The 25350-nt window shown below is 48.0% G+C and overlaps 49 non-coding genes and 3 pseudogenes across 49 annotated transcripts; all 52 read right to left on the reverse strand.

Moving 5' to 3' along the window:
- Positions 1–248: 248 nt before the first annotated feature.
- On the reverse strand, positions 249–367 carry LOC123414953. Its single transcript, XR_006614863.1, has one exon. It is a non-coding gene; the product is annotated as a 5S ribosomal RNA (ribosomal RNA).
- A 332-nt stretch (positions 368–699) lies between these two features.
- LOC123414666 lies at positions 700–818 on the reverse strand. Its single transcript, XR_006614595.1, has one exon. It is a non-coding gene; the product is annotated as a 5S ribosomal RNA (ribosomal RNA).
- A 332-nt stretch (positions 819–1150) lies between these two features.
- On the reverse strand, positions 1151–1325 carry LOC123414150 (annotated as a pseudogene).
- Positions 1326–1657: 332 nt separating this feature from the next.
- LOC123414667 lies at positions 1658–1776 on the reverse strand. The gene has a single exon (XR_006614596.1). It is a non-coding gene; the product is annotated as a 5S ribosomal RNA (ribosomal RNA).
- Positions 1777–2107: 331 nt separating this feature from the next.
- LOC123413890 lies at positions 2108–2226 on the reverse strand. The gene has a single exon (XR_006613998.1). It is a non-coding gene; the product is annotated as a 5S ribosomal RNA (ribosomal RNA).
- A 333-nt stretch (positions 2227–2559) lies between these two features.
- On the reverse strand, positions 2560–2678 carry LOC123413784. The gene has a single exon (XR_006613898.1). It is a non-coding gene; the product is annotated as a 5S ribosomal RNA (ribosomal RNA).
- A 564-nt stretch (positions 2679–3242) lies between these two features.
- On the reverse strand, positions 3243–3361 carry LOC123413827. The gene has a single exon (XR_006613940.1). It is a non-coding gene; the product is annotated as a 5S ribosomal RNA (ribosomal RNA).
- A 333-nt stretch (positions 3362–3694) lies between these two features.
- On the reverse strand, positions 3695–3813 carry LOC123414601. Its single transcript, XR_006614531.1, has one exon. It is a non-coding gene; the product is annotated as a 5S ribosomal RNA (ribosomal RNA).
- A 634-nt stretch (positions 3814–4447) lies between these two features.
- On the reverse strand, positions 4448–4566 carry LOC123414595. Its single transcript, XR_006614525.1, has one exon. It is a non-coding gene; the product is annotated as a 5S ribosomal RNA (ribosomal RNA).
- Positions 4567–5200: 634 nt separating this feature from the next.
- LOC123415004 lies at positions 5201–5319 on the reverse strand. Its single transcript, XR_006614911.1, has one exon. It is a non-coding gene; the product is annotated as a 5S ribosomal RNA (ribosomal RNA).
- A 333-nt stretch (positions 5320–5652) lies between these two features.
- Positions 5653–5771, reverse strand: LOC123414783. The gene has a single exon (XR_006614704.1). It is a non-coding gene; the product is annotated as a 5S ribosomal RNA (ribosomal RNA).
- Positions 5772–6104: 333 nt separating this feature from the next.
- Positions 6105–6223, reverse strand: LOC123414185. The gene has a single exon (XR_006614254.1). It is a non-coding gene; the product is annotated as a 5S ribosomal RNA (ribosomal RNA).
- Positions 6224–6557: 334 nt separating this feature from the next.
- LOC123414278 lies at positions 6558–6676 on the reverse strand. Its single transcript, XR_006614279.1, has one exon. It is a non-coding gene; the product is annotated as a 5S ribosomal RNA (ribosomal RNA).
- Positions 6677–7008: 332 nt separating this feature from the next.
- Positions 7009–7127, reverse strand: LOC123413675. The gene has a single exon (XR_006613797.1). It is a non-coding gene; the product is annotated as a 5S ribosomal RNA (ribosomal RNA).
- Positions 7128–7460: 333 nt separating this feature from the next.
- LOC123414912 lies at positions 7461–7579 on the reverse strand. Its single transcript, XR_006614824.1, has one exon. It is a non-coding gene; the product is annotated as a 5S ribosomal RNA (ribosomal RNA).
- A 436-nt stretch (positions 7580–8015) lies between these two features.
- LOC123415005 lies at positions 8016–8134 on the reverse strand. Its single transcript, XR_006614912.1, has one exon. It is a non-coding gene; the product is annotated as a 5S ribosomal RNA (ribosomal RNA).
- Positions 8135–8467: 333 nt separating this feature from the next.
- LOC123413676 lies at positions 8468–8586 on the reverse strand. The gene has a single exon (XR_006613798.1). It is a non-coding gene; the product is annotated as a 5S ribosomal RNA (ribosomal RNA).
- Positions 8587–8919: 333 nt separating this feature from the next.
- LOC123414024 lies at positions 8920–9038 on the reverse strand. Its single transcript, XR_006614116.1, has one exon. It is a non-coding gene; the product is annotated as a 5S ribosomal RNA (ribosomal RNA).
- A 775-nt stretch (positions 9039–9813) lies between these two features.
- Positions 9814–9932, reverse strand: LOC123414633. Its single transcript, XR_006614562.1, has one exon. It is a non-coding gene; the product is annotated as a 5S ribosomal RNA (ribosomal RNA).
- Positions 9933–10265: 333 nt separating this feature from the next.
- Positions 10266–10384, reverse strand: LOC123414913. The gene has a single exon (XR_006614825.1). It is a non-coding gene; the product is annotated as a 5S ribosomal RNA (ribosomal RNA).
- A 436-nt stretch (positions 10385–10820) lies between these two features.
- Positions 10821–10939, reverse strand: LOC123414904. Its single transcript, XR_006614817.1, has one exon. It is a non-coding gene; the product is annotated as a 5S ribosomal RNA (ribosomal RNA).
- A 333-nt stretch (positions 10940–11272) lies between these two features.
- Positions 11273–11391, reverse strand: LOC123414742. Its single transcript, XR_006614665.1, has one exon. It is a non-coding gene; the product is annotated as a 5S ribosomal RNA (ribosomal RNA).
- Positions 11392–11723: 332 nt separating this feature from the next.
- LOC123413846 lies at positions 11724–11842 on the reverse strand. Its single transcript, XR_006613958.1, has one exon. It is a non-coding gene; the product is annotated as a 5S ribosomal RNA (ribosomal RNA).
- A 333-nt stretch (positions 11843–12175) lies between these two features.
- On the reverse strand, positions 12176–12294 carry LOC123414915. The gene has a single exon (XR_006614827.1). It is a non-coding gene; the product is annotated as a 5S ribosomal RNA (ribosomal RNA).
- A 436-nt stretch (positions 12295–12730) lies between these two features.
- On the reverse strand, positions 12731–12849 carry LOC123413737. The gene has a single exon (XR_006613854.1). It is a non-coding gene; the product is annotated as a 5S ribosomal RNA (ribosomal RNA).
- Positions 12850–13182: 333 nt separating this feature from the next.
- Positions 13183–13301, reverse strand: LOC123414743. Its single transcript, XR_006614666.1, has one exon. It is a non-coding gene; the product is annotated as a 5S ribosomal RNA (ribosomal RNA).
- Positions 13302–13633: 332 nt separating this feature from the next.
- Positions 13634–13752, reverse strand: LOC123413847. The gene has a single exon (XR_006613959.1). It is a non-coding gene; the product is annotated as a 5S ribosomal RNA (ribosomal RNA).
- A 332-nt stretch (positions 13753–14084) lies between these two features.
- LOC123413821 lies at positions 14085–14203 on the reverse strand. Its single transcript, XR_006613935.1, has one exon. It is a non-coding gene; the product is annotated as a 5S ribosomal RNA (ribosomal RNA).
- Positions 14204–14536: 333 nt separating this feature from the next.
- Positions 14537–14655, reverse strand: LOC123413863. Its single transcript, XR_006613972.1, has one exon. It is a non-coding gene; the product is annotated as a 5S ribosomal RNA (ribosomal RNA).
- Positions 14656–14987: 332 nt separating this feature from the next.
- On the reverse strand, positions 14988–15106 carry LOC123413837. Its single transcript, XR_006613950.1, has one exon. It is a non-coding gene; the product is annotated as a 5S ribosomal RNA (ribosomal RNA).
- Positions 15107–15439: 333 nt separating this feature from the next.
- LOC123414941 lies at positions 15440–15558 on the reverse strand. The gene has a single exon (XR_006614852.1). It is a non-coding gene; the product is annotated as a 5S ribosomal RNA (ribosomal RNA).
- Positions 15559–15890: 332 nt separating this feature from the next.
- On the reverse strand, positions 15891–16009 carry LOC123413841. The gene has a single exon (XR_006613953.1). It is a non-coding gene; the product is annotated as a 5S ribosomal RNA (ribosomal RNA).
- A 333-nt stretch (positions 16010–16342) lies between these two features.
- On the reverse strand, positions 16343–16461 carry LOC123414210 (annotated as a pseudogene).
- A 332-nt stretch (positions 16462–16793) lies between these two features.
- Positions 16794–16912, reverse strand: LOC123413979. The gene has a single exon (XR_006614075.1). It is a non-coding gene; the product is annotated as a 5S ribosomal RNA (ribosomal RNA).
- Positions 16913–17245: 333 nt separating this feature from the next.
- Positions 17246–17364, reverse strand: LOC123413873. The gene has a single exon (XR_006613982.1). It is a non-coding gene; the product is annotated as a 5S ribosomal RNA (ribosomal RNA).
- Positions 17365–17696: 332 nt separating this feature from the next.
- Positions 17697–17815, reverse strand: LOC123413798. The gene has a single exon (XR_006613912.1). It is a non-coding gene; the product is annotated as a 5S ribosomal RNA (ribosomal RNA).
- A 333-nt stretch (positions 17816–18148) lies between these two features.
- LOC123414808 lies at positions 18149–18267 on the reverse strand. The gene has a single exon (XR_006614728.1). It is a non-coding gene; the product is annotated as a 5S ribosomal RNA (ribosomal RNA).
- Positions 18268–18601: 334 nt separating this feature from the next.
- Positions 18602–18720, reverse strand: LOC123415001. The gene has a single exon (XR_006614908.1). It is a non-coding gene; the product is annotated as a 5S ribosomal RNA (ribosomal RNA).
- A 332-nt stretch (positions 18721–19052) lies between these two features.
- LOC123414070 lies at positions 19053–19171 on the reverse strand. The gene has a single exon (XR_006614153.1). It is a non-coding gene; the product is annotated as a 5S ribosomal RNA (ribosomal RNA).
- A 333-nt stretch (positions 19172–19504) lies between these two features.
- On the reverse strand, positions 19505–19623 carry LOC123413796. Its single transcript, XR_006613910.1, has one exon. It is a non-coding gene; the product is annotated as a 5S ribosomal RNA (ribosomal RNA).
- Positions 19624–19956: 333 nt separating this feature from the next.
- On the reverse strand, positions 19957–20075 carry LOC123413776. The gene has a single exon (XR_006613889.1). It is a non-coding gene; the product is annotated as a 5S ribosomal RNA (ribosomal RNA).
- A 333-nt stretch (positions 20076–20408) lies between these two features.
- On the reverse strand, positions 20409–20527 carry LOC123413868. The gene has a single exon (XR_006613977.1). It is a non-coding gene; the product is annotated as a 5S ribosomal RNA (ribosomal RNA).
- A 331-nt stretch (positions 20528–20858) lies between these two features.
- Positions 20859–20977, reverse strand: LOC123414815. Its single transcript, XR_006614734.1, has one exon. It is a non-coding gene; the product is annotated as a 5S ribosomal RNA (ribosomal RNA).
- Positions 20978–21309: 332 nt separating this feature from the next.
- LOC123413959 lies at positions 21310–21427 on the reverse strand. The gene has a single exon (XR_006614059.1). It is a non-coding gene; the product is annotated as a 5S ribosomal RNA (ribosomal RNA).
- Positions 21428–21760: 333 nt separating this feature from the next.
- On the reverse strand, positions 21761–21879 carry LOC123414903. The gene has a single exon (XR_006614816.1). It is a non-coding gene; the product is annotated as a 5S ribosomal RNA (ribosomal RNA).
- A 333-nt stretch (positions 21880–22212) lies between these two features.
- On the reverse strand, positions 22213–22331 carry LOC123413780. The gene has a single exon (XR_006613893.1). It is a non-coding gene; the product is annotated as a 5S ribosomal RNA (ribosomal RNA).
- A 333-nt stretch (positions 22332–22664) lies between these two features.
- On the reverse strand, positions 22665–22783 carry LOC123413876. The gene has a single exon (XR_006613985.1). It is a non-coding gene; the product is annotated as a 5S ribosomal RNA (ribosomal RNA).
- A 331-nt stretch (positions 22784–23114) lies between these two features.
- LOC123414251 lies at positions 23115–23229 on the reverse strand (annotated as a pseudogene).
- Positions 23230–23562: 333 nt separating this feature from the next.
- On the reverse strand, positions 23563–23681 carry LOC123414945. The gene has a single exon (XR_006614855.1). It is a non-coding gene; the product is annotated as a 5S ribosomal RNA (ribosomal RNA).
- A 332-nt stretch (positions 23682–24013) lies between these two features.
- Positions 24014–24132, reverse strand: LOC123413710. Its single transcript, XR_006613829.1, has one exon. It is a non-coding gene; the product is annotated as a 5S ribosomal RNA (ribosomal RNA).
- Positions 24133–24465: 333 nt separating this feature from the next.
- On the reverse strand, positions 24466–24584 carry LOC123414772. The gene has a single exon (XR_006614694.1). It is a non-coding gene; the product is annotated as a 5S ribosomal RNA (ribosomal RNA).
- A 333-nt stretch (positions 24585–24917) lies between these two features.
- On the reverse strand, positions 24918–25036 carry LOC123413839. The gene has a single exon (XR_006613951.1). It is a non-coding gene; the product is annotated as a 5S ribosomal RNA (ribosomal RNA).
- Between the last annotated feature and the right edge of the window lie 314 nt (positions 25037–25350).

Consider the following 25350-nt stretch of genomic DNA (forward strand, 5'->3'; position numbering starts at 1 on the left):
ACAAGAATTTCACTGCTCCCTCTCTACCCCGACAACACGAGCACCGCCAGGACCTCTCTGACTTTTCCCACCGCGCTTGACACCCAACGACGCCGCCCCTAGACACGTCAACAATGAGACGCAAGCTAAAACATATCGCAAACGTCAAAAATAAGAAAACTAGTAAACGTCAAAAATAAGAATACGAGGTCATATAGATCACGCTCCCGCGTCATGCTTGTCACGTGGCGCAAAAATATTTAAAAAGGGGAATGCAACACGAAGACTTCCCAGGAAGTCACCCATCCTAGTACTACTCTCGCCCAAGCACGCTTAACTTCGAAGTTCTGATGGGATCTGGTGCATTGGTGCTGGTATGATCGCATCCAACATGCAACTATCTATTTGTTCCTTATGCTTGCCCCTCCCGTGTCCATTGCCACATTTGCCTCGACAACGGAGACGAGTTTAACACAAGAATTTCACCGCTCCCTCTCTACCCCGACAAAACGAGCACCGCCACGACCTGTGTGACTTTTCCCACCGTGCTTGACACCCAACGACGCCGCCCCTAGACACGTCAACAATGAGACGCAAGCTAAAACATATCACAAATGTCAAAAATAAGAAAACTAGTAAACGCCAAAAATAAGAAAACGAGGTCATATAGATCACGCTCCCGCGTCATCCTTGTCACGTGGCACTAAAATATTTAAGAAGGGAATGCAACTCGAGGACTTCCCAGGAGGTCACCCATCCTAGTACTACACTCGCCCAAGCACGCTTCACTTCGGAGTTCTAATGGGATCCGGTGCATTGGTGCTGGTATGATCGCATCCGACATGCAACTATCTATTTGTTCCTTATGCTTGCCCCTCCCGTGTCCATTGGCACATTTGCCTCGACAACGGAGACGAGTTTAACACAAGAATTTCACCGCTCCCTCTCTACCCTGACAACACGAGCACCGCCACGACCTCTGTGACTTTCCCACCGCGCTTGACACCCAACGACGCCGCCCCTAGACACGTCAACAATGAGACGCAAGCTAAAACATATCACAAACGTTAAAAATAAGAAAACTAGTAAACGTCAAAAATAAGAAAACGAGGTCATATAGATCACGCTCCCGCGTCATCCTTGTCACGTGGCGCAGAAATATTTAAAAAGGGGAATGCAACACGAGGACTTCCCAGGAAGTCACCCATCCTAGTACTACTCTCGCCCATCACTCATCCTAGTACTACTCTCGCCCATCACCCATCCTAGTACCACTCTCGCCCAAGCACGCTTAACTTCGGAGTTCTGATGGGATCCGATGCTTTAGTGCTAGTATGATCGCATCCGACATGCAACTATCTATTTGTTCCTTATACTTGCCCCTCCCGTGTCCATTGCCACATTTGCCTCGACAACGGAGACGAGTTTAACACAAGAATTTCACCGCTCCCTCTATACCACGACAACACGAGCATCGCCACGACCTCTGTGACTTTTCCCACCGCGCTTGACACCCAACGACGCCGCCCCTAGACACGTCAACAATGGGACGCAAGCTAAAACTTATCACAAACGCCAAAAATAAGAAAACTAGTAAACGTCAAAAATAAGAAAACGAGGTCATATAGATCACGCTCCCGCGTCATCCTTGTCACGTGGCACTAAAATATTTAAGAAGGGAATGCAACTCGAGGACTTCCCAGGAGGTCACCCATCCTAGTACTACACTCGCCCAAGCACGCTTCACTTCGGAGTTCTAATGGGATCCGGTGCATTGGTGCTGGTATGATCGCATCCGATATGCAACTATCTATTTGTTCCTTATGCTTGCCCCTCCCGTGTCCATTGGCACATTTGCCTCGACAACGGAGACGAGTTTAACACAAGAATTTCACCGCTCCCTCTCTACCCGGACAACACGAGCACCGCCACGACCTCTGTGACTTTCCCACCGCGCTTGACACCCAACGACGCCGCCCCTAGACACGTCAACAATGAGACGCAAGCTAAAACATATCACAAACGTTAAAAATAAGAAAACTAGTAAACGTCAAAAATAAGAAAACGAGGTCATATAGATCACGCTCCCGCGTCATCCTTGTCACGTGGCGCAAAAATATTTAAAAAGGGAATGCAACACAAGAACTTCCCAAGAGGTCACCCAGCCTAGTACTACTCTTGCCCAAGCACGCTTAACTTTGGAGTTCTGATGGGATACGATGCTTTAGTTCCGGTATGATCGCATCCGACATGCAACTATCTATTTGTTCCTTATGCTTGCCCCTCCCGTGTCCATTGCCACATTTGCCTCGACAACGGAGACGAGTTTATCACAAGAATTTCACTGCTCCCTCTCTACCCCGACAACACGAGCACCGCCAGGACCTCTCTGACTTTTCCCACCGCGCTTGACACCCAACGACGCCGCCCCTAGACACGTCAACAATGAGACGCAAGCTAAAACATATCACAAACGTCAAAAATAAGAAAACAAGTAAACGTCAAAAATAAGAAAACGAGGTCATATAGATCACGCTCCCGCGTCATCCTTGTCACGTGGCGCAAAAATATTTAAAAAGGGGATTGCAACACGAGGACTTCCCAGGAAGTCACCCATCCTAGTACTACTCTCGCCCAAGCATGCTTAACTTCGGAGTTTTGATGGGATCCGGTGCATTGGTGCTGGTATGATCGCATCCGACATGCAACTATCTATTTGTTCCTTATGCTTGCCCCTCCCGTGTCCATTGCCACATTTGCCTCGACAACGGAGACGAGTTTAACACAAGAATTTCACCGCTCCCTCTCTACCCCGACAACACGAGCACTGCCACGACCTCTGTGACTTTTCCCACCGCGCTTGACACCCAACGACGCCGCCCCTAGACACGTCAACAATGAGACGCAAGCTAAAACATATCACAAACGTCAAAAATAAGAAAACTAGTAAACGTCAAAAATAAGAAAACGAGGTCATATAGATCACGCTCCCGGGTCATCCGTGTCACGTGGCGCAAAAATATATTTCACCGCTCCCTCTCTACCCCGATAACACGAGCACCGCCACGACCTCTGTGACTTTTCCCACCGCGCTTGACACCCAACGACGCCGCCCCTAGACACGTCAACAATGAGACGCAAGCTAAAACATATCACAAACGTCAAAAATAAGAAAACTAGTAAACGTCAAAAATAAGAAAACGAGGTCATATAGATCACGCTCCCGCGTCATCCTTGTCACGTGGCGCAAAAATATTTAAAAGGGAATGCAACACAAGAACTTCCCAGGAGGTCACCCATCCTAGTACTACTCTTGCCCAAGCACGCTTAACTCTGGAGTTTTGATGGGATCCGATGCTTTAGTTCCGGTATGATCGCATCCGACATGCAACTATCTATTTGTTCCTTATGCTTGCCCCTCCCGTGTCCATTGCCACATTTGCCTCGACAACGGAGAGGAGTTTATCACAAGAATTTCACCGCTCCCTCTCTACCCCGACAACACGAGCACCGCCACGACCTCTGTGACTTTTCCCACCGCGCTTGACACCCAACGACGCCGCCCCTAGACACGTCAACAATGAGACGCAAGCTAAAACATATCACAAACGTCAAAAATAAGAAAACTAGTAAACGTCAAAAATAAGAAAACGAGGTCATATAGATCACGCTCCCGCGTCATCCTTGTCACGTGGCGCAAAAAAATTTAAAAAGGGGAATGCAACACGGGGACTTCCCAGGAAGTCACCCATCCTAGTACTACTCTCGCCCAAGCACGCTTAACTTCGGAGTTCTGATGGGATCCAATGCTTTAGTGCTGGTATGATCGCATCCGACATGCAACTATCTATTTGTTCCTTATGCTTGCCCCTCCCGTGTCCATTGCCACATTTGCCTCGACAACGGAGACGAGTTTAACACAAGAATTTCACCGCTCCCTCTCTACCACGACAACACAAGCACCGCCACGACCTGTGTGACTTTTCCCACCTCGCTTGACACCCAACGACGCCGCCCCTCGACACGTAAACAATGAGACGCAAGCTAAAACATATCACAAACGTCAAAAATAAGAAAACTTTAACTTCAGAGTTTTGATGGGATCCGATGCTTTAGTTCCGGTATGATCGCATCCGACATGCAACTATCTATTTGTTCCTTATGCTTGCCCCTCCCGTGTCCATTGCCACATTTGCCTCGACAACGGAGACGAGTTTAACACAAGAATTTCACCGCTCCCTCTCTACCACGATAACACGAGCACCGCCACGACCTCTGTGACTTTTCCCACCACGCTTGACACCCAACGACGCCGCCCCTAGACACGTCAACAATGAGACGCAAGCTAAAACATATCACAAACGTCAAAAATAAGAAAACTAGTAAACGTCAAAAATAAGAAAACGAGGTCATATAGATCACGCTCCCGCGTCATCCTTGTCACGTGGCGCAAAAATATTTAAAAAGGGGAATGCAACACGAGGACTTCCCAGAAAGTCACCAATCCTAGTACTACTCTCGCCCAAGCACGCTTAACTTCGGAGTTCTGATGGGATCCGGTGCATTGGTGCTGGTATGATCGCATCCGACATGCAACTATCTATTTGTTCCTTATGCTTGCCCCTCCCGTGTCCATTGCCACATTTGCCTCGACAACGGAGACGAGTTTAACACAAGAATTTCACCGCCCCCTCTCTACCACGACAACACGAGCACCGCCACGACCTGTGTGACTTTTCCCACCGCGCTTGACACCCAAAGACGCCGCCCCTCGACACGTCAACAATGAGACGCAAGCTAAAACATATCACAAACGTCAAAAATAAGAAAACTTTAACTTCGGAGTTTTGATGGGATCCGATGCTTTAGTTCCGGTATGATCGCATCCGACATGCAACTATCTATTTGTTCCTTATGCTTGCCCCTCCCGTGTCCATTGCCACATTTGCCTCGACAACGGAGACGAGTTTAACACAAGAATTTCACCGCTCCCTCTCTACCACGACAACACGAGCACCGCCACGACCTCTGTGACTTTTCCCACCACGCTTGACACCCAACGACGCCGCCCCTAGACACGTCAACCATGAGACGCAAGCTAAAACATATCACAAACGTCAAAAATAAGAAAACTAGTAAACGTCAAAAATAAGAAAACGAGGTCATATAGATCACGCTCCCACGTCATCCTTGTCACGTGGCGCAAAAATATTTAAAAAGGGGAATGCAACACAAGGACTTCCCAGGAAGTTACCCATCCTAGTACTTCTCTCGCCCAAGCACGCTTAACTTCGGAGTTCTGATGGGATCCGGTGCATTGGTGCTCGTATGATCGCATCCGACATGCAACTATCTATTTGTTCCTTATGCTTGCCCCTCCCGTGTCCATTGCCACATTTGCCTCGACAACGGAGACGAGTTTAACACAAGAATTTCACCGCTCCCTCTCTACCCCGACAACACGAGCACCGCCACGACCTCTGTGACTTTTCCCACCGCGCTTGACACCCAACGACGCCGCCCCTAGACACGTCAACAATGAGACGCAAGCTAAAACATATCACAAACGTCAAAAATAAGAAAACTAGTAAACGTCAAAAATAAGAAAACGAGGTCATATAGATCACGCTCCCGCGTCATCCTTGTCACCAGGCGAAAAAATATTTAAAAAGGGGAATGCAACACGAGGACTTCCCAGGAAGTCACCTATCCTAGTACTACTCTCGCCCAAGCACGCTTAACTTCGGAGTTCTGATGGGATCCAATGCTTTCGTGCTGGTATGATCGCATCCGACATGCAACTATCTATTTGTTCCTTATGCTTGCCCCTCCCGTGTCCATTGCCACATTTGCCTCGACAACGGAGACGAGTTTAACACAAGAATTTCACCGCTCCCTCTCTACCACGACAACACGAGCACCGCCACGACCTCTGTGACTTTTCCCACCACGCTTGACACCCAACGACGCCGCCCCTAGACACGTCAACAATGAGACGCAAGCTAAAACATATCACAAACGTCAAAAATAAGAAAACTAGTAAACGTCAAAAATAAGAAAACGAGGTCATATAGATCACGCTCCCGCGTCATCCTTGTCACGTGGCGCAAAAATATTTAAAAAGGGGAATGCAACAGAAGGACTTCCCAGGAAATCACCCATCCTAGTACTACTCTCGCCCAAGCACGCTTAACTTTGGAGTTCTAATGGGATCCGGTGCATTGGTGCTCATATGATCGCATCCGAGATGCAACTATCTATTTGTTCCTTATGCTTGCCCCTCCCGTGTCCATTGCCACATTTGCCTCGACAACGGAGATGAGTTTAACACAAGAATTTCACCGCTCCCTCTCCACCCCGACAACACGAGCACCGCCACGACCTCTGTGACTTTTCCCACCGCGCTTGACACCCAACGACGCCGCCCCTAGACACGTCAACAATGAGACGCAAGCTAAAACATATCACAAACGTCAAAAATAAGAAAACTAGTAAACGTCAAAAAATAAGAAAACGAGGTCATATAGATCACGCTCCCGCGTCATCCTTGTCACCTGGCGCAAAAATATTTAAAAAGGGGAATGCAACACGAGGACTTCCCAGGAAGTCACCCATCCTAGTACTACTCTCGCCCAAGCACGCTTAACTTCGGAGTTCTGATGGGATCCGGTGCATTGGTGCTGGCATGATCGCATCCGACATGCAACTATCTATTTGTTCCTTATGCTTGCCCCTCCCGTGTCCATTGCCACATTTGCCTCGACAACGGAGACGAGTTTAACACAAGAATTTCACCGCTTCCTCTCTACCCCGACAACACGAGCACCGCCACGACCTCTGTGACTTTTCCCACCGCGCTTGACACCCAACGACGCCGCCCTAGACACGTCAACAATGAGATGCAAGCTAAAACATATCACAAACGTCAAAAATAAGAAAACTATTAAACGTCAAAAATAAGAAAACGAGGTCATATAGATCACGCTCCCGCGTCATCCTTGTCACGTGGCGCAAAAATATTTAAAAAGGGGAATGCAACACAAGGACTTCCCAGGAAGTCACCCATCCTAGTACTACTCTCGCCCAAGCACGCTTAACTTTGGAGTTCTCATGGGATCCGGTGCTTTAGTTCCGGTATGATCACATCCGACATGCAACTATCTATTTGTTCCTTATGCTTGCCCCTCCCGTGTCCATTGCCACATTTGCCTCGACAACGGAGACGAGTTTATCACAAGAATTTCACCGCTCCCTCTCTACCCCGACAACACGAGCACCACCACGACCTCTGTGACTTTTCCCACCGCGCTTGACACCCAACGACGCCGCCCCTAGACACGTCAACAATGAGACGCAAGATAAAACATATCACAAACGTCAAAAATAAGAAAACTAGTAAACGTCAAAAATAAGAAAACGAGGTCATATAGAACACACTCCCGCGTCATCCTTGTCACGTGGCGCAAAAATATTTAAAAAGGGGAATGCAACACGAGGACTTCCCAGGAAGTCACCCATCCTAGTACTACTCTCGCCCAAGCACACTTAACTTCGAAGTTCTCATGGGATCCGGTGCAGTGGTGCTGGTATGATCGCATCCGACATGCAACTATCTATTTGTTCCTTATGCTTGCCCCTCCCGTGTCCATTGCCACATTTGCCTCGACAACGGAGACGAGTTTAACACAAGAATTTCACCGCTCCCTCTCTACCCCAACAACACGAGCACCGCCACGACCTCTGTGACTTTTCCCACCGCGCTTGACACCCAACGACGCCGCCCCTAGACACGTCAACAATGAGACGCAAGCTAAAACATATCACAAACGTCAAAAATAAGAAAACTAGTAATCGTCAAAAATAAGAAAACGAGAAAGACGCCGCCCCTAGACACGTCAACAATGAGACGCAAGCTAAAACATATCACAAACGTCAAAAATAAGAAAACTAGTAAACGTCAAAAATAAGAAAACGAGGTCATATAGATCACGCTCCCGCGTCATCCTTGTCACGTGGCGCAAAAATATTTAAAAAAGGGAATGCAACACAAGGACTTCCCAGGAAGTTACCCATCCTAGTACTTCTCTCGCCCAAGCACGCTTAACTTCGGAGTTCTGATGGGATCCGGTGCATTGGTGCTCGTATGATCGCATCCGACATGCAACTATCTATTTGTTCCTTATGCTTGCCCCTCCCGTGTCCATTGCCACATTTGCCTCGACAACGGAGACGAGTTTAACACAAGAATTTCACCGCTCCCTCTCTACCCCGACAACACGAGCACCGCCACGACCTCTGTGACTTTTCCCACCGCGCTTGACACCCAACGACGCCGCCCCTAGACACGTCAACAATGAGACGCAAGCTAAAACATATCACAAACGTCAAAAATAAGAAAACTAGTAAACGTCAAAAATAAGAAAACGAGGTCATATAGATCACGCTCCCGCGTCATCCTTGTCACCTGGCGAAAAAATATTTAAAAAGGGGAATGAAACACGAGGACTTCCCAGGAAGTCACCTATCCTAGTACTACTCTCGCCCAAGCACGCTTAACTTCGGAGTTCTGATGGGATCCAATGCTTTCGTGCTGTTATGATCGCATCCGACATGCAACTATCTATTTGTTCCTTATGCTTGCCCCTCCCGTGTCCATTGCCACATTTGCCTCGACAACGGAGACGAGTTTAACACAAGAATTTCACCGCTCCCTCTCTACCACGACAACACGAGCACCGCCACGACCTCTGTGACTTTTCCCACCACGCTTGACACCCAACGACGCCGCCCCTAGACACGTCAACAATGAGACGCAAGCTAAAACATATCACAAACGTCAAAAATAAGAAAACTAGTAAACGTCAAAAATAAGAAAACGAGGTCATATAGATCACGCTCCCGCGTCATCCTTGTCACGTGGCGCAAAAATATTTAAAAAGGGGAATGCAACACAAGGACTTCCCAGGAAGTCACCCATCCTAGTACTACTCTCGCCCAAGCATGCTTAACTTTGGAGTTCTAATGGGATCCGGTGCATTGGTGCTCATATGATCGCATCCGAGATGCAACTATCTATTTGTTCCTTATGCTTGCCCCTCCCGTGTCCATTGCCACATTTGCCTCGACAACGGAGATGAGTTTAACACAAGAATTTCACCGCTCCCTCTCCACCCCGACAACACGAGCACCGCCACGACCTCTGTGACTTTTCCCACCGCGCTTGACACCCAACGACGCCGCCCCTAGACACGTCAACAATGAGAAATAAGAAAACTAGTAAACGTCAAAAAATAAGAAAACGAGGTCATATAGATCACGCTCCCGCGTCATCCTTGTCACCTGGCGCAAAAATATTTAAAAAGGGGAATGCAACACGAGGACTTCCCAGGAAGTCACCCATCCCAAGCACGCTTAACTTCGGAGTTCTGATGGGATCCGGTGCATTGGTGCTGGCATGATCGCATCCGACATGCAACTATCTATTTGTTCCTTATGCTTGCCCCTCCCGTGTCCATTGCCACATTTGCCTCGACAACGGAGACGAGTTTAACACAAGAATTTCACTGCTCCCTCTCTACCCCGACAACACGAGCACCGCCACGACCTCTGTGACTTTTCCCACCGCGCTTGACACCCAACGACGCCGCCCTAGACACGTCAACAATGAGATGCAAGCTAAAACATATCACAAACGTCAAAAATAAGAAAACTGTTAAACGTCAAAAATAAGAAAACGAGGTCATATAGATCACGCTCCCGCGTCATCCTTGTCACGTGGCGCAAAAATATTTAAAAAGGGGAATGCAACACAAGGACCAAAAATATTTAAAAAGGGGAATGCAACACAAGGACTTCCCAGGAAGTCACCCATCCTAGTACTACTCTCGCCCAAGCACGCTTAACTTCGGAGTTCTAATGGGATCCGGTGCTTTAGTTCCGGTATGATCGCATCCGACATGCAACTATCTATTTGTTCCTTATGCTTGCCCCTCCCGTGTCCATTGCCACATTTGCCTCGACAACGGAGACGAGTTTATCACAAGAATTTCACCGCTCCCTCTCTACCCCGACAACACGAGCACCACCACGACCTCTGTGACTTTTCCCACCGCGCTTGACACCCAACGACGCCGCCCCTAGACACGTCAACAATGAGACGCAAGCTAAAACATATCACAAACGTCAAAAATAAGAAAACTAGTAAACGTCAAAAATAAGAAAACGAGGTCATATATATCACACTCCCGCGTCATCCTTGTCACGTGGCGCAAAAACATTTAAAAAGGGGAATGCAACACGAGGACTTCCCAGGAAGTCACCCATCCTAGTACTACTCTCGCCCAAGCACACTTAACTTCGAAGTTCTCATGGGATCCGGTGCAGTGGTGCTGGTATGATCGCATCCGACATGCAACTATCTATTTGTTCCTTATGCTTGCCCCTCCCGTGTCCATTGCCACATTTGCCTCGACCACGGAGACGAGTTTAACACAAGAATTTCACCGCTCCCTCTCTATCCCGACAACACGAGCACCGCCACGACCTCTGTGACTTTTCCCACCGCGCTTGACACCCAACGACGCCGCCCCTAGACACGTCAACAATGAGACGCAAGCTAAAACATATCACAAACGTCAAAAATAAGAAAACTAGTAATCGTCAAAAATAAGAAAACGAGAAAGACGCCGCCCCTAGACACGTCAACAATGAGACGCAAGCTAAAACATATCACAAACGTCAAAAATAAGAAAACTAGTAAACGTCAAAAATAAGAAAACGAGGTCATATAGATCACGCTCCCGCGTCATCCTTGTCACGTGGCGCAAAAATATTTAAAAAGGGGAATGCAACAAGAGGACTTCCCAGGAAGTCACCCATCCTAGTACTACTCTCGCCCAAGCACGCTTAACTTCGGAGTTCTGATGGGATCCGGTGCTTTTGTTCTGGTATGATCGCATCCGACATGCACTTATCTATTTGTTCCTTATGCTTGCCGCTCCCGTGTGAATTTCCACATTTGCCTCGACAACGGAGACGAGTTTATCACCAGAATTTCACCGCTCCCTCTCTACCCCGACAACACGAGCACCGCCACGACCTCTGTGACTTTTCCCACCGCGCTTGACACCCAACGACACCGCCCCTAGACACGTCACCAATGAGACGCAAGTTAAAACATATCGCAAACGTCAAAAATAAGAAAACTAGTAAACGTCAAAAATAAGAAAACGAGGTCATATAGATCACCCTCCCGCGTCATCCTTGTCACGTCGCGCAAAAATATTTAAAAAGGGGAATGCAACACAAGTACTTCCTAGGAAGTCACCCATCCTAGTACTACTCTCGCCCAAGCACGCTTAACTTCAGAGTTCTGATGGGATCCGGTGCTTTAGTGCTGGTATGATCGCATCCGACATGCAACTATCTATTTGTTCCTTATACTTGCCCCTCACGTGTCAATTTCCACATTTGCCTCGACAACGGAGACGAGTTTAACACAAGAATTTCACCGCTCCCTCTCTACCCCGACAACACGAGCACCGCCACGACCTCTGTGACTTTTCCCACCGCGCTTGACACCCAACGACGCCGCCCCTAGACACGTCAACAATGAGACGCAAGATAAGAAATATCACAAACGTCAAAAATAAGAAAACTAGTAAACGTCAAAAATAAGAAAACGAGGTCATATAGATCACGCTCCCGCGTCATCCTTGTCACGTGGCGCAAAAATATTTAAAAAGGGAATACAACACGAGGACTTCGCAGGAGGTCACCCATCCTAGTACTACTCTTGCCCAAACACGCTTAACTTCGGAGTTCTGATGGGATCCGGTGCTTTAGTTCTGGTATGATCGGATCCGACATGCAACTATCTATTTGTTCCTTATGCTTGCCCCTCCCGTGTCCATTGCCACATTTGCCTCGACAACGGAGACGAGTTTATCACAAGAATTTCACCGCTCCCTCTCTACCCCAACAACACGAGCACCGCCACGACGTCTGTGACTTTTCCCACCGCGCCTGACACCCAACGACGCCGCCCCTAGACACGTCACCAATGAGACGCAAGCTAAAACATATCACAAACGTCAAAAATAAGAAAACTAGTAAACGTCAAAAATAAGAAAACGAGGTCATATAGATCACACTCCCGCGTCATCCTTGTCACGTGGCGCAAAAATATTTAAAAAGGGGAATGCAACACGAGGACTTCCCAGGAAGTCACCCATCCTAGTACTACTCTCGCCCAAGCACACTTAACTTCGAAGTTCTCATGGGATCCGGTGCAGTGGTGCTGGTATGATCGCATCCGACATGCAACTATCTATTTGTTCCTTATGCTTGCCCCTCCCGTGTCCATTGCCACATTTGCCTCGACAACGGAGACGAGTTTAACACAAGAATTTCACCGCTCCCTCTCTACCCCGACAACACGAGCACCGCCACGACCTCTGTGACTTTTCCCACCGCGCTTGACACCCAACGACGCCGCCCCTAGACACGTCAACAATGAGACGCAAGCTAAAACATATCACAAACGTCAAAAATAAGAAAACTAGTAATCGTCAAAAATAAGAAAACGAGAAAGACGCCGCCCCTAGACACGTCAACAATGAGACGCAAGCTAAAACATATCACAAACGTCAAAAATAAGAAAACTAGTAAACGTCAAAAATAAGAAAACGAGGTCATATAGATCACGCTCCCGCGTCATCCTTGTCACGTGGCGCAAAAATATTTAAAAAGGGGAATGCAACAAGAGGACTTCCCAGGAAGTCACCCATCCTAGTACTACTCTCGCCCAAGCACGCTTAACTTCGGAGTTCTGATGGGATCCGGTGCTTTTGTTCTAGTATGATCGCATCCGACATGCACTTATCTATTTGTTCCTTATGCTTGCCGCTCCCGTGTGAATTTCCACATTTGCCTCGACAACGGAGACGAGTTTATCACCAGAATTTCACCGCTCCCTCTCTACCCCGACAACACGAGCACCGCCACGACCTCTGTGACTTTTCCCACCGCGCTTGACACCCAACGACACCGCCCCTAGACACGTCACCAATGAGACGCAAGTTAAAACATATCGCAAACGTCAAAAATAAGAAAACTAGTAAACGTCAAAAATAAGAAAACGAGGTCATATAGATCACCCTCCCGCGTCATCCTTGTCACGTCGCGCAAAAATATTTAAAAAGGGGAATGCAACACAAGTACTTCCTAGGAAGTCACCCATCCTAGTACTACTCTCGCCCAAGCACGCTTAACTTCAGAGTTCTGATGGGATCCGGTGCTTTAGTGCTGGTATGATCGCATCCGACATGCAACTATCTATTTGTTCCTTATACTTGCCCCTCACGTGTCAATTTCCACATTTGCCTCGACAACGGAGACGAGTTTAACACAAGAATTTCACCGCTCCCTCTCTACCCCGACAACACGAGCACCGCCACGACCTCTGTGACTTTTCCCACCGCGCTTGACACCCAACGACGCCGCCCCTAGACACGTCAACAATGAGACGCAAGATAAGAAATATCACAAACGTCAAAAATAAGAAAACTAGTAAACGTCAAAAATAAGAAAACGAGGTCATATAGATCACGCTCCCGCGTCATCCTTGTCACGTGGCGCAAAAATATTTAAAAAGGGAATACAACACGAGGACTTCGCAGGAGGTCACCCATCCTAGTACTACTCTTGCCCAAACACGCTTAACTTCGGAGTTCTGATGGGATCCGGTGCTTTAGTTCTGGTATGATCGGATCCGACATGCAACTATCTATTTGTTCCTTATGCTTGCCCCTCCCGTGTCCATTGCCACATTTGCCTCGACAACGGAGACGAGTTTATCACAAGAATTTCACCGCTCCCTCTCTACCCCAACAACACGAGCACCGCCACGACGTCTGTGACTTTTCCCACCGCGCCTGACACCCAACGACGCCGCCCCTAGACACGTCACCAATGAGACGCAAGCTAAAACATATCACAAACGTCAAAAATAAGAAAACTAGTAAACGTCAAAAATAAGAAAACGAGGTCATATAGATCACGCTCCCGCGTCATCCTTGTCACATGGCGCAAAAATATTTCAAAAGGGAATGCAACACGAGGACTTCCTAGGAGGTCACCCATCCTTGTACTACTCTTGCCCAAGCACGCTTAACTTCGAAGTTCTAATGGGATCCGGTGCTTTAGTTCCGGTATGATCGCATCCGACATGCAACTATCTATTTGTTCCTTATACTTGCCCCTCCCGTGTCCATTGCCACATTTGCCTCGACAACGGAGACGAGTTTAACACAAGAATTTCACCGCTCCCTCTCTACCCCGACAACACGAGCACCGCCAGGACCTCTGTGATTTTTCCCACCGCGCTTGACTCCCAACGACGCCGCCCCTAGACACGCCACCAATGAGACGCAAGCTAAAACATATCACAAACGTCAAAAATAAGAAAACTAGTAAACGTCAAAAATAAGAAAACGAGGTCATATAGATCACGCTCCCGCGTCATCCTTGTCACCTGGCGCAAAAATATTGAAAAAGGGGAATGCAACACGAGGACTTCCCAGGAAGTCACCAATCCTAGTACTACACTCGCCGAAGCACGCTTAACTTCAGAGTTCTGATGGGATCCGATGCTTTAGTGCTGGTATGATCGCATCCGACATGTAACTATCTATTTGTTCCTTATGCTTGCCCGTCCCGTGTCCATTGCCACATTTGCCTCGACAACGGAGATGAGTTCAACACAAGAATTTCACCGCTCCCTCTCCACCCCGACAACACGAGCACCGCCACGACCTCTGTGACATTTCCCACCGCGCTTGACACCCAACGACGCCGCCCCTAGACACGTCAACAATGAGACGCAAGCTAAAACATATCACAAACGTCAAAAATAAGAAAAATAGTAAACGTCAAAAATAAGAAAACGAGGTCATATAGATCACGCTCCCGCGTCATCCTTGTCACATGGCCCAAAAATATTTCAAAAGGGAATGCAACACGAGGACTTCCTAGGAGGTCACCCATCCTAGTACTACTCTTGCCCAAGCACGCTTAACTTCGATGTTCTGATGGGATCCGGTGCTTTAGTTCTGGTATGATCGCATCCGACATGCAACTATCTATTTGTTCCTTATACTTGCCCCTCCCGTGTCCATTGCCACATTTGCCTCGACAACGGAGACGAGTTTAACACAAGAATTTCACCGCTCCCTCTCTACCCCGACAACACGAGCACCGCTAGGACCTGTGTGATTTTTCCCACCGCGCTTGACACCCAACGACGCCGCCCCTAGACGCGCCACCAATGAGACGCAAGCTAAAACATATCACAAACGTCAAAAATAAGAAAACTAGTAAACGTCTAAAATAAGAAAACGAGGTCATATAGATCACGCTCCCGCGTCATCCTTCTCACCTGCCGCAAAAATATTTAAAAAGGGGAATGCAACACGAGGACTTCCCAGGAAGTCACCCATCCTAGTACTACACTCGCCGAAGCACTCTTAACTTCAGAGTTCTGATGGGATCCGGTGCTTTGGTGCTCGTACGATCGCATCCGACATGTAACTATCTATTTGTTCCTTATGCTTGCCCGTCCCGTGTCCATTGCCACATTTGCCTCGACAACGGAGATGAGTTTCACACAAGAATTTCACCGCTCCCTCTCCACCCCGACAACACGAGCACCGCCACGACCTCTGTGACTTTTCCCACCGCGCTTGACACCCAACGACGCCGCCCCTAGACACGTCAACAATGAGACGCAAGCTAAAACATATCACAAACGTCAAAAATAAGAAAACTAGTAAACGTCAAAAATAAGAAAACGAGGTCATATAGATCACGCTCCTGCGTGATCCTTGTCACATGGCGCAAAAATATTTCAAAAGGGAATGCAACACGAGGACTTCCTAGGAGGTCACCCATCCTAGTACTACTCTTGCCCAAGCACGCTTAACTTCAAAGTTCTGATGGGATCCGGTGCTTTAGTTCCAGTATGATCGCATCCGACATGCAACTATCTATTTGTTCCTTATACTTGCCCCTCCCGTGTCCATTGCCACATTTGCCTCGACAACGGAGACGAGTTTAACACAAGAATTTCACCGCTCCCTCTCTACCCCGACAACACGAGCACCGCCAGGACCTCTGTGATTTTTCCCACCGCGCTTGACACCCAACGACGCCGCCCCTAGACACGCCACCAATGAGACGCAAGCTAAAACATATCACAAACGTCAAAAATAAGAAAACTAGTAAACGTCAAAAATAAGAAAACGAGGTCATATAGATCACGCTCCCGCGTCATCCTTGTCACCTGGCGCAAAAATATTTAAAAAGGGGAATGCAACAGGAGGACTTCCCAGGAAATCACCCATCCTAGTACTACACTCGCCGAAGCAAGCTTAACTTCAGAGTTGTGATGGGATCCGGTGCTTTAGTGCTCGTATGATCGCATCCGACATGTAACTATCTATTTGTTCCTTATGCTTGCCCGTCCCGTGTCCATTGCCACATTTGCCTCGACAACGGAGATGAGTTTAACACAAGAATTTCACCGCTCCCTCTCCACCCCGACAACACGAGCACCGCCACGACCTCTGTGACTTTTCCCACCGCGCTTGACACCCAACGACGCCGCCCCTAGACACGTCAACAATGAGACGCAAGCTAAAACATATCACAAACGTCAAAAATAAGAAAACTAGTAAACGTCAAAAATAAGAAAACGAGGTCATATAGATCACGCTCCCGCGTCATCCTTGTCACCTGGCGCAAAAATATTTCAAAAGGGAATACAACACGAGGACTTCCCAGGAGGTCACCCATCCTAGTACTACTCTTGCCCAAGCACGCATAACTTCAAAGTTCTGATGGGATCCGGTGCTTTAGTTCCGGTATGATCGCATCCGACATGCTACTATCTATTTGTTCCTTATACTTGCCCCTCCCGTGTCCATTGCCACATTTGCCTCGACAACGGAGACGAGTTTAACACAAGAATTTCACCGCTCCCTCTCTACCCCGACAACACGAGCACCGCCACGACCTCTGTGATTTTTTCCACCGCGCTTGACACCCAACGACGCCGCCCCTAGACACGCCACCAATGAGACGCAAGCTAAAACATATCACAAACGTCAAAAATAAGAAAACTAGTAAATGTCAAAAATAAGAAAACGAGGTCATATAGATCACATTGCCGCGTCATCCTTGTCACCTGGCGCAAAAATATTTAAAAAGGGGAATGCAACATGAGGACTTCCCAGGAAGTCACCCATCCTAGTACTAAACTCGCCGAAGCACGCTTAACTTCAGAGTTCTGATGGGATCCGGTGCTTTAGTGCTGGTATGATCGCATCCGACATGTAACTATCTATTTGTTCCTTATGCTTGCCCGTCCCGTGTCCATTGCCACATTTGCCTCGACAACGGAGATGAGTTTAACACAAGAATTTCACCGCTCCCTCTCCACCCCGACAACACGAGCACCGCCACGACCTCTGTGACTTTTCCCACCGCGCTTGACACCCAACGACGCCGCCCCTAGACACGTCAACAATGAGACGCAAGCTAAGACATATCACAAACGTCAAAAATAAGAAAACTAGTAAACGTCAAAAAAAAGAAAACGAGGTCATATAGATGACGCTCCCGCGTCATCCTTGTCACGTGGCGCAAAAATATTTAAAAAGGGAATGCAACACGAGGACTTCCCAAGAAGTCACCCATCCTAGTACTACTCTCGCCCAAGCACGATTAACTTCGGAGTTCTGATGGGATCCGGTGCTTTAGTGCTGGTATGATCGCATCCGACATGTAACTATCTATTTGTTCCTTATGCTCGCCCGTCCCGTGTCCATTGCCACATTTGCCTCGACTACGGAGATGAGTTTAACACAAGAATTTCACCGCTCCCTCTCCACCCCGACAACACGAGCACCTCCACGACCTCTGTGACTTTTCCCACCGCGCTTGACACCCAACGACGCCGCCCCTAGACACGTCAACAATGAGACGCAAGCTAAAACATATCACAAACGTCAAAAATAAGAAAACTAGTAAACGTCAAAAATAAGAAAACGAGGTCATATAGATCACGCTCCCGCGTCATCCTTGTCACCTGGCGCAAAAATATTTAAAAAGGGGAATGCAACACGAGGACTTCCCAGGAAGTCACCCATCCTAGTACTACACTCGCCAAAGCACGCTTAACTTCAGAGTTCTGATGGGATCCGGTGCTTTAGTGCTGGTATGATCGCATCCAACATGTAACTATCTATTTGTTCCTTATGCTTGCCCATCCCGTGTCCATTGCCACATTTGCCTCGACAACGGAGATGAGTTTAACACAAGAATTTCACCGCTCCCTCTCCACCCCGACAACACGAGCACCGCCACGACCTCTGTGACTTTTCCCACCGCGCTTGACACCCAACGACGCCGCCCCTAGACACGTCAACAATGAGACGCAAGCAAAAACATATCACAAACGTCAAAAATAAGAAAACTAGTAAACGTCAAAAAATAAGAAAACGAGGTCATATAGATCACGCTCCCGCGTCATCCTTGTCACGTGGCGCAAAAATATTTAAAAAGGGGAATGTAACACGAGGACTTCCCAGGAAATCACCCATCCTAGTACTACTCTCGCCCAAGCACGATTAACTTCAGAGTTCTGATGGGATCCGGTGCTTTAGTGCTGGTATGATCGCATCCGACATGTAACTATCTATTTCTTCCTTATGCTTGCCCGTCCCGTGTCCATTGCCACATTTGCCTCGACAACGGAGATGAGTTTAACACAAGAAATTCACCGCTACCTCTCCACCCCGACAACACGAGCACCGCCACGACCTCTGTGACTTTTCCCACCGCGCTTGACACCCAACGACGCCGCCCCTAGACACGTCAACAATGAGACGCAAGCTAAAACATATCACAAACGTCAAAAATAAGAAAACTAGTAAACGACAAAAATAAAAAACGAGGTCATATAGATCACGCTCCCGCGTCATCCTTGTCACGTGGCGCAAAAATATTTAAAAAGGGGAATGCAACACGAGGACTTCCCAGGAAGTCACCCATCCTAGTACTACTCTCGCCCAAGCACAATTAACTTCGGAGTTCTGATGGGATCCGGTGCTTTAGTGCTGGTATGATCGCATCCGACATGTAACTATCTATTTGTTCCTTATGCTTGCCCGTCCCGTGTCCATTGCCACATTTGCCTCGACAACGGAGATGAGTTTAACACAAGAATTTCACCGCTCCCTCTGCACCCCGACAACACGAGCACCGCCACGACCTCTGTGACTTTTCCCACCGCGCTTGACACCCAACGACGCCGCCCCTAGACACGTCAACAATGAGACGCAACCTAAAACATATCACAAACGTCAAAAATAAGAAAACTAGTAAACGTCGAAAATAAGAAAACGAGGTCATATAGATCACGCTCCCGCGTCATCCTTGTCACATGGCGCAAAAATATTTAAAAAGGGGAATGCAACACGAGGACTTCCCAGGAAGTCACCCATCCTAGTACTACACTCGCCGAAGCACGCTTAACTTCAGAGTTCTGATGGGATCCGGTGCTTTAGTTCCGGTATGATCGCATCCGACATGCAACTATCTATTCGTTCCTTATGCTTGCCCCTCCCGTGTCCATTGCCACATTTGCTTCGACAACGGAGGCGAGTTTAACACAAGAATTTCACCGCTCCCTCTCTACCCCGACAACACGAGCACCGCCAGGACCTCTGTGACTTTTCCCACCGCGCTTGACACCCAAACACGCCGCCCCTAGACACGTCACCAATGAGACGCAAGCTAAAACATATCACAAACGTCAAAAATAAGAAAACTAGTAAACGTCAAAAATAAGAAAACGAGGTCATGTAGATCACGCTCCCGCGTCATCCTTGTCACCTCGCACAAAAATATTTAAAAAGGGGAATGCAACACGAGGACTTCCCAGGAAGTCATCCATCCTAGTACTACACTCGCCCAAGCACACTTAACTTCAGAGTTCTGATGCGATCCGGTGCTTTAATGCTGGTATGATCGCATCCGACATGCAACTATCAATTTGTTTCTTATGCTTGCCCGTCCCGTGTCCATTGCCACATTTGCCTCGACAACGGAGACGAGTTTAACACAAGAATTTCACCGCTTCCTCTCTACCCCGACAACACGAGCACCGCCACGACCTCTGTGACTTTTCCCACCGCGCTTGACACCCAACAACGCCGCCCCAAGACACGTCAACAATGAGACACTAGGTAAAACATATCACAAACGTCAAAAATAAGAAAACTAGTAAACGTCAAAAATAAGAAAACGAGGTCATGTAGATCACGCTCCCGCGTCATCCTTGTCACGTGGCGCAAAAATATTTAAAAAGGGGAATGCAACACAAGGACTTCCCAGAAAGTCACCCATCCTAGTACTACTCTCGCCCAAGCACGATTAACTTTGGAGTTCTGATGGGATCCGATGCTTTAGTTCCGGTATGATCGCATCCGACATGCAACTATCTATTTGTTCCTTATACTTGCCCCTACCGTGTCCATTGCCACATTTGCCTCGACAACGAAGACGAGTTTAACACAAGAATTTCACCGCTCCCTCTCTACCCCGACAACACGAGCACCGCCACGACCTCTGTGACTTTTCCCACCGCGCTTGACACCCAAGGACGCCGCCCCTAGACACGTCAACAATGAGACGGAAGCTGAAACATATCACAAACGTCAAAAATAAGAAAACTAGTAAAGGTCAAAAATAAGAAAACGAGGTCATATAGATCATGCTCCCGCGTCATCCTTGTCACCTGGCGAAAAATATTTAACAAGGGAATGCAACACGAGGACTTCCTAGGAGGTCACCCATCCTAGTACTACTCTTGCCCAAGCACGCTTAACTTCGAAGTTCTGATGGGATCCGATGCTTTAGTGCCGGTATGATCGCATCCGACATGCAACTATCTATTTGTTCCTTATACTTGCCCCTCCCGTGTCCATTGCCACATTTGCCTCGACAACGGAGATGAGTTTAACACAAGAATTTCACCGCTCCCTCTCTACCCCGACAACACGAGCACCGCCACGACCTCTGTGACTTTTCCCACCGCGCTTCACACCCAACGACGCCGCCCCAAGACACGTCAACAATGAGACGCAAGCTGAAACATATCACAAACGTCAAAAACAAGAAAACTAGTAAACGTCAAAAATAAGAAAACGAGGTCATATAGATCACGCTCCCGCGTCATCCTTCTCACGTGGCGCAAAAATATTTAAAAAGGGAATGCAACACGAGGACTTCCTAGGAGGTCACCCATCACTGTACTACTTTGCCCAAGCACGCTTAACTTCGAAGTTCTGATGGGATCCGGTGCTTTAGTGCTGGTATGATCGCATTCGACATGGAACTATCTATTTGTTCCTTATACTTGCCCGTCCCGTGTCCATTGCCACATTTGCCTCGACAACGGAGACGAGTTTAACACAAGAATTTCACCGCTCCCTCTCTACCCCGACAACACGAGCACCGCCAGGACCTCTGTGACTTTTCCCACCGCGCTTGACACCCAAGGACGCTGCCCCTAGACACGTCAACAATGAGACGCAAGCTAAAACATATCACAAACGTCAAAAATAAGAAAACTAGTAAACGTCAAAAATAAGAAAACGAGTTCATATAGATCACGCTCCCGCGTCATCCTTGTCACGTGGCGCAAAAATATTTAAAAAGGGGAATGCAACACGAGGACTTCCCAGGAAGTCACCCATCCTAGTACTACACTCGCCCAAGCACACTTAACTTCGGAGTTGTGATGGGATCCGGTGCTTTAGTGCTGGTATGATCGCATCCGACATGCAACTATCTATTTGTTCCTTATACTTGCCCGTCCCGTGTCCATTGCCACATTTGCCTCGACAACGGAGACGAGTTTAACACAAGAATTTCACCCATCCCTCTCTACCCCGACAACACGAGCACCGCCACGACCTCTGTGACTTTTCCCGCCGCGCTTGACACCCAACGACGCCGCCCCTAGACACGTCAACAATGAGACGCAAGCTAAAACATATCACAAACGTCAAAAATAAGAAAACTAGTAAACGTCAAAAATAAGAAAACGAGGTCATAGAGATCACGCTCCCGCGTCATCCTTGTCACGTGGCGCAAAAATATTTAAAAAGGGGAATGCAACACGAGGACTTCCCAGGAAATCACCCATCCTAGTACTACACTCGCCCAAGCACGCTTCACTTCGGAGTACTGATGGGATCCGGTGCTTTAGTTCCGGTATGATCGCATCCGACATGCAACTATCTATTTGTTCCTTATGCTTGCCCCTCCCGTGTCCATTGCCACATTTGCCTCGACAACGGAGACGAGTTTATCACAAGAATTTCACCGCTCCCTCTCTACCCCGACAACACGAGCACCGCCAGGACCTGTGTGACTTTTCCCACCGCGCTTGACACCCAACGACGCCGCCCCTAGACACGTCACCAATTAGACGCAAGCTAAAACATATCACAAACGTCAAATATAAGAAAACTAGTAAACGTAAAAAATAAGAAAACGAGGTCATAGAGATCACACTCCCACGTCATCCTTGTCACGTGGCGCAAAAATATTTAAAAAGGGGAATGCAACACGAGGACTTTCCAGGAAGTCACCCATCCTAGTACTACACTCGCCCAAGCACGCTTCACTTCGGAGTACTGATGGGATCCGGTGCATTGGTGCTAGTATGATCGCATCCGACATGCAACTATCTATTTGTTCCTTATGCTTGCCCCTCCCGTGTCCATTGCCACATTTGCCTCGACAACGGAGACGAGTTTAACACAAGAATTTCACCGCTCCCTCTCTACCCCGACAACACGAGCACCGCCAGGACCTGTGTGATATTCCCACTGCGCTTGACACCCAACGACGCCGCCCCTAGACACGTCACCAATGAGACGCAAGCTAAAACATATCACAAACGTAAAAAATAAGAAAACTAGTAAACGTCAAAAATAAGAAAACGAGGTCATATAGATCACGCTCCCGCGTCATCCTTGTCACGTGGCGCAAAAATATTTAAAAAGGGAATGCAACACGAGAACCCCCTAGTCACCCATCCTAGTACTACTCTTGCCCAAGCACGCTTAACTTCGTAGTTTTGATGGGATCCGGTGCTTTAGTTCCGGTATGATCGCATACAACATGCAACTATCTATTTGTTCCTTATGGTTGCCCCTCCCGTGTCCATTGCCACATTTGCCTCGACAACGGAGATGAGTTTAACACAAGAATTTCACCGCTCCCTCTCTACCCCGACAACACGAGCACCGCCACGACCTCTGTGACTTTTCCCACCGCGCTTGACACCCAACGTCGCCGCCCCAAGACACGTCAACAATGAGACGCAAGCTAAAACATATCACAAACGTCAAAAATAAGAAAACTAGTAAACGTCAAAAATAAGAAAACGAGGTCATATAGATCACGCTCCCGCGTCATCCTTGTCACGTGGCGCAAAAATATTTAAAAAGGGGAATGCAACACGAGGACTTCCCAGGAAGTCACCTATCCTAGTACTACTCTCGCCCAAGCATGATTAACTTCGGAGTTCTGATGGGGTCCGATGCTTTAGTGCTGGTATGATCGCATTCGACATGGAACTATCTATTTGTTCCTTATACTTGCCCCTCCCGTGTCCATTGCCACATTTGCCTCGACAACGGAGACGAGTTTAACAAAAGAATTTCACCGCTCCCTCTCTACCCCGATAACACGAGCACCGCCACGACCTCTGTGACTTTTCCCACCGCGCTTGACACCCAAGGACGCCGCCCCTAGACACGTCAACAATGAGACGCAAGCTGAAACATATCACAAACGTCAAAAATAAGAAAACTAGTAAACGTCAAAAATAAGAAAACGAGGTCATATAGATCACGCTCCCGCGTTATCCTTGTCACGTGGCGCAAAAATATTTAAAAAGGGAATGCAACACGAGGACTTCCTAGGAGGTCACCCATCCTAGTACTACTCTTGCCCAAGCACGCTTATCTTCGAAGTTCTGATGGGATCCGGTGCTTTAGTTCCGGTATGATCGCATCCGACATGCAACTATCTATTCGTTCCTTAAGCTTGCCCCTCCCGTGTCCATTGCCACATTTGCTTCGACAACGGAGACGAGTTTAGCACAAGAATTTCACCGCTCCCTCTTTACCCCGACAACACGAGCACCGCCAGGACCTCTGTGACTTTTCCCACCGCGCTTGACACCCAAAGACGCCGCCCCTAGACACGTCACCAATGAGACGCAAGCTAAAACATATCACAAACGTCAAAAATAAGAAAACTAGTAAACGTCAAAAATAAGAAAACGAGGTCATATAGATCACGCTCCCGCGTCATCCTTGTCACCTGGCGCAAAAATATTTAAAAAGGGGGATGCAACACGAGGACTTCCCAGGAAGTCACCCATCCTAGTACTACACTCGCCCAAGCACGCTTAACTTCGGAGTTGTGATGGGATCCGGTGCTTTAGTGCTGGTATGATCGCATCCGACATGCAACTATCTATTTGTTCCTTATGCTTGCCCGTCCCGTGTCCATTGCCACATTTGCCTCGACAACGGAGATGAGTTTAACACAAGAATTTCACCGCTCCCTCTCTACCCCGACAACACGAGCACCGCCACGACCTCTGTGACTTTTCCCGCCGCGCTTGACACCGAACGACGCCGCCCCTAGACACGTCAACAATGAGACGCAAGCTAAAACATATCACAAACGTCAAAAATAAGAAAACTAGTAAACGTCAAAAATAAGAAAACGAGGTCATAGAGATCACGCTCCCGCGTCATCCTTGTCACGTGGCGCAGAAATATTTAAAAAGGGGAATGCAACACGAGGACTTCCCAGGAAGTCACCGACCCTAGTACTACACTCGCCCAAGCACGCTTCACTTCGGAGTACTGATGGGATCCGGTGCTTTAGTTCCGGTATGATCGCATCCGACATGCAACTATCTATTTGTTCCTTATGGTTGCCCCTCCCGTGTCCATTGCCACATTTGCCTTGACAACGGAGACGAGTTTATCACAAGAATTTCACCGCTCCCTCTCTACCCCGACAACACGAGCACCGCCAGGACCTCTGTGACTTTTCCCACCGCGCTTGACACCCAACGACGCCGCCCCTAGACACGTCACCAATGAGACGCAAGCTAAAACATATCACAAACGTAAAATATAAGAAAACTAGTAAACGTAAAAAATAAGAAAACGAGGTCACAGAGATCACGCTCCCGCGTCATCCTTGTCACGTGGC

Source organism: Hordeum vulgare, chromosome 7H (genome assembly GCF_904849725.1).
Source record: "Hordeum vulgare subsp. vulgare chromosome 7H, MorexV3_pseudomolecules_assembly, whole genome shotgun sequence".
In the NCBI taxonomy this organism is placed as follows: Eukaryota; Viridiplantae; Streptophyta; class Magnoliopsida; order Poales; family Poaceae; genus Hordeum; species Hordeum vulgare.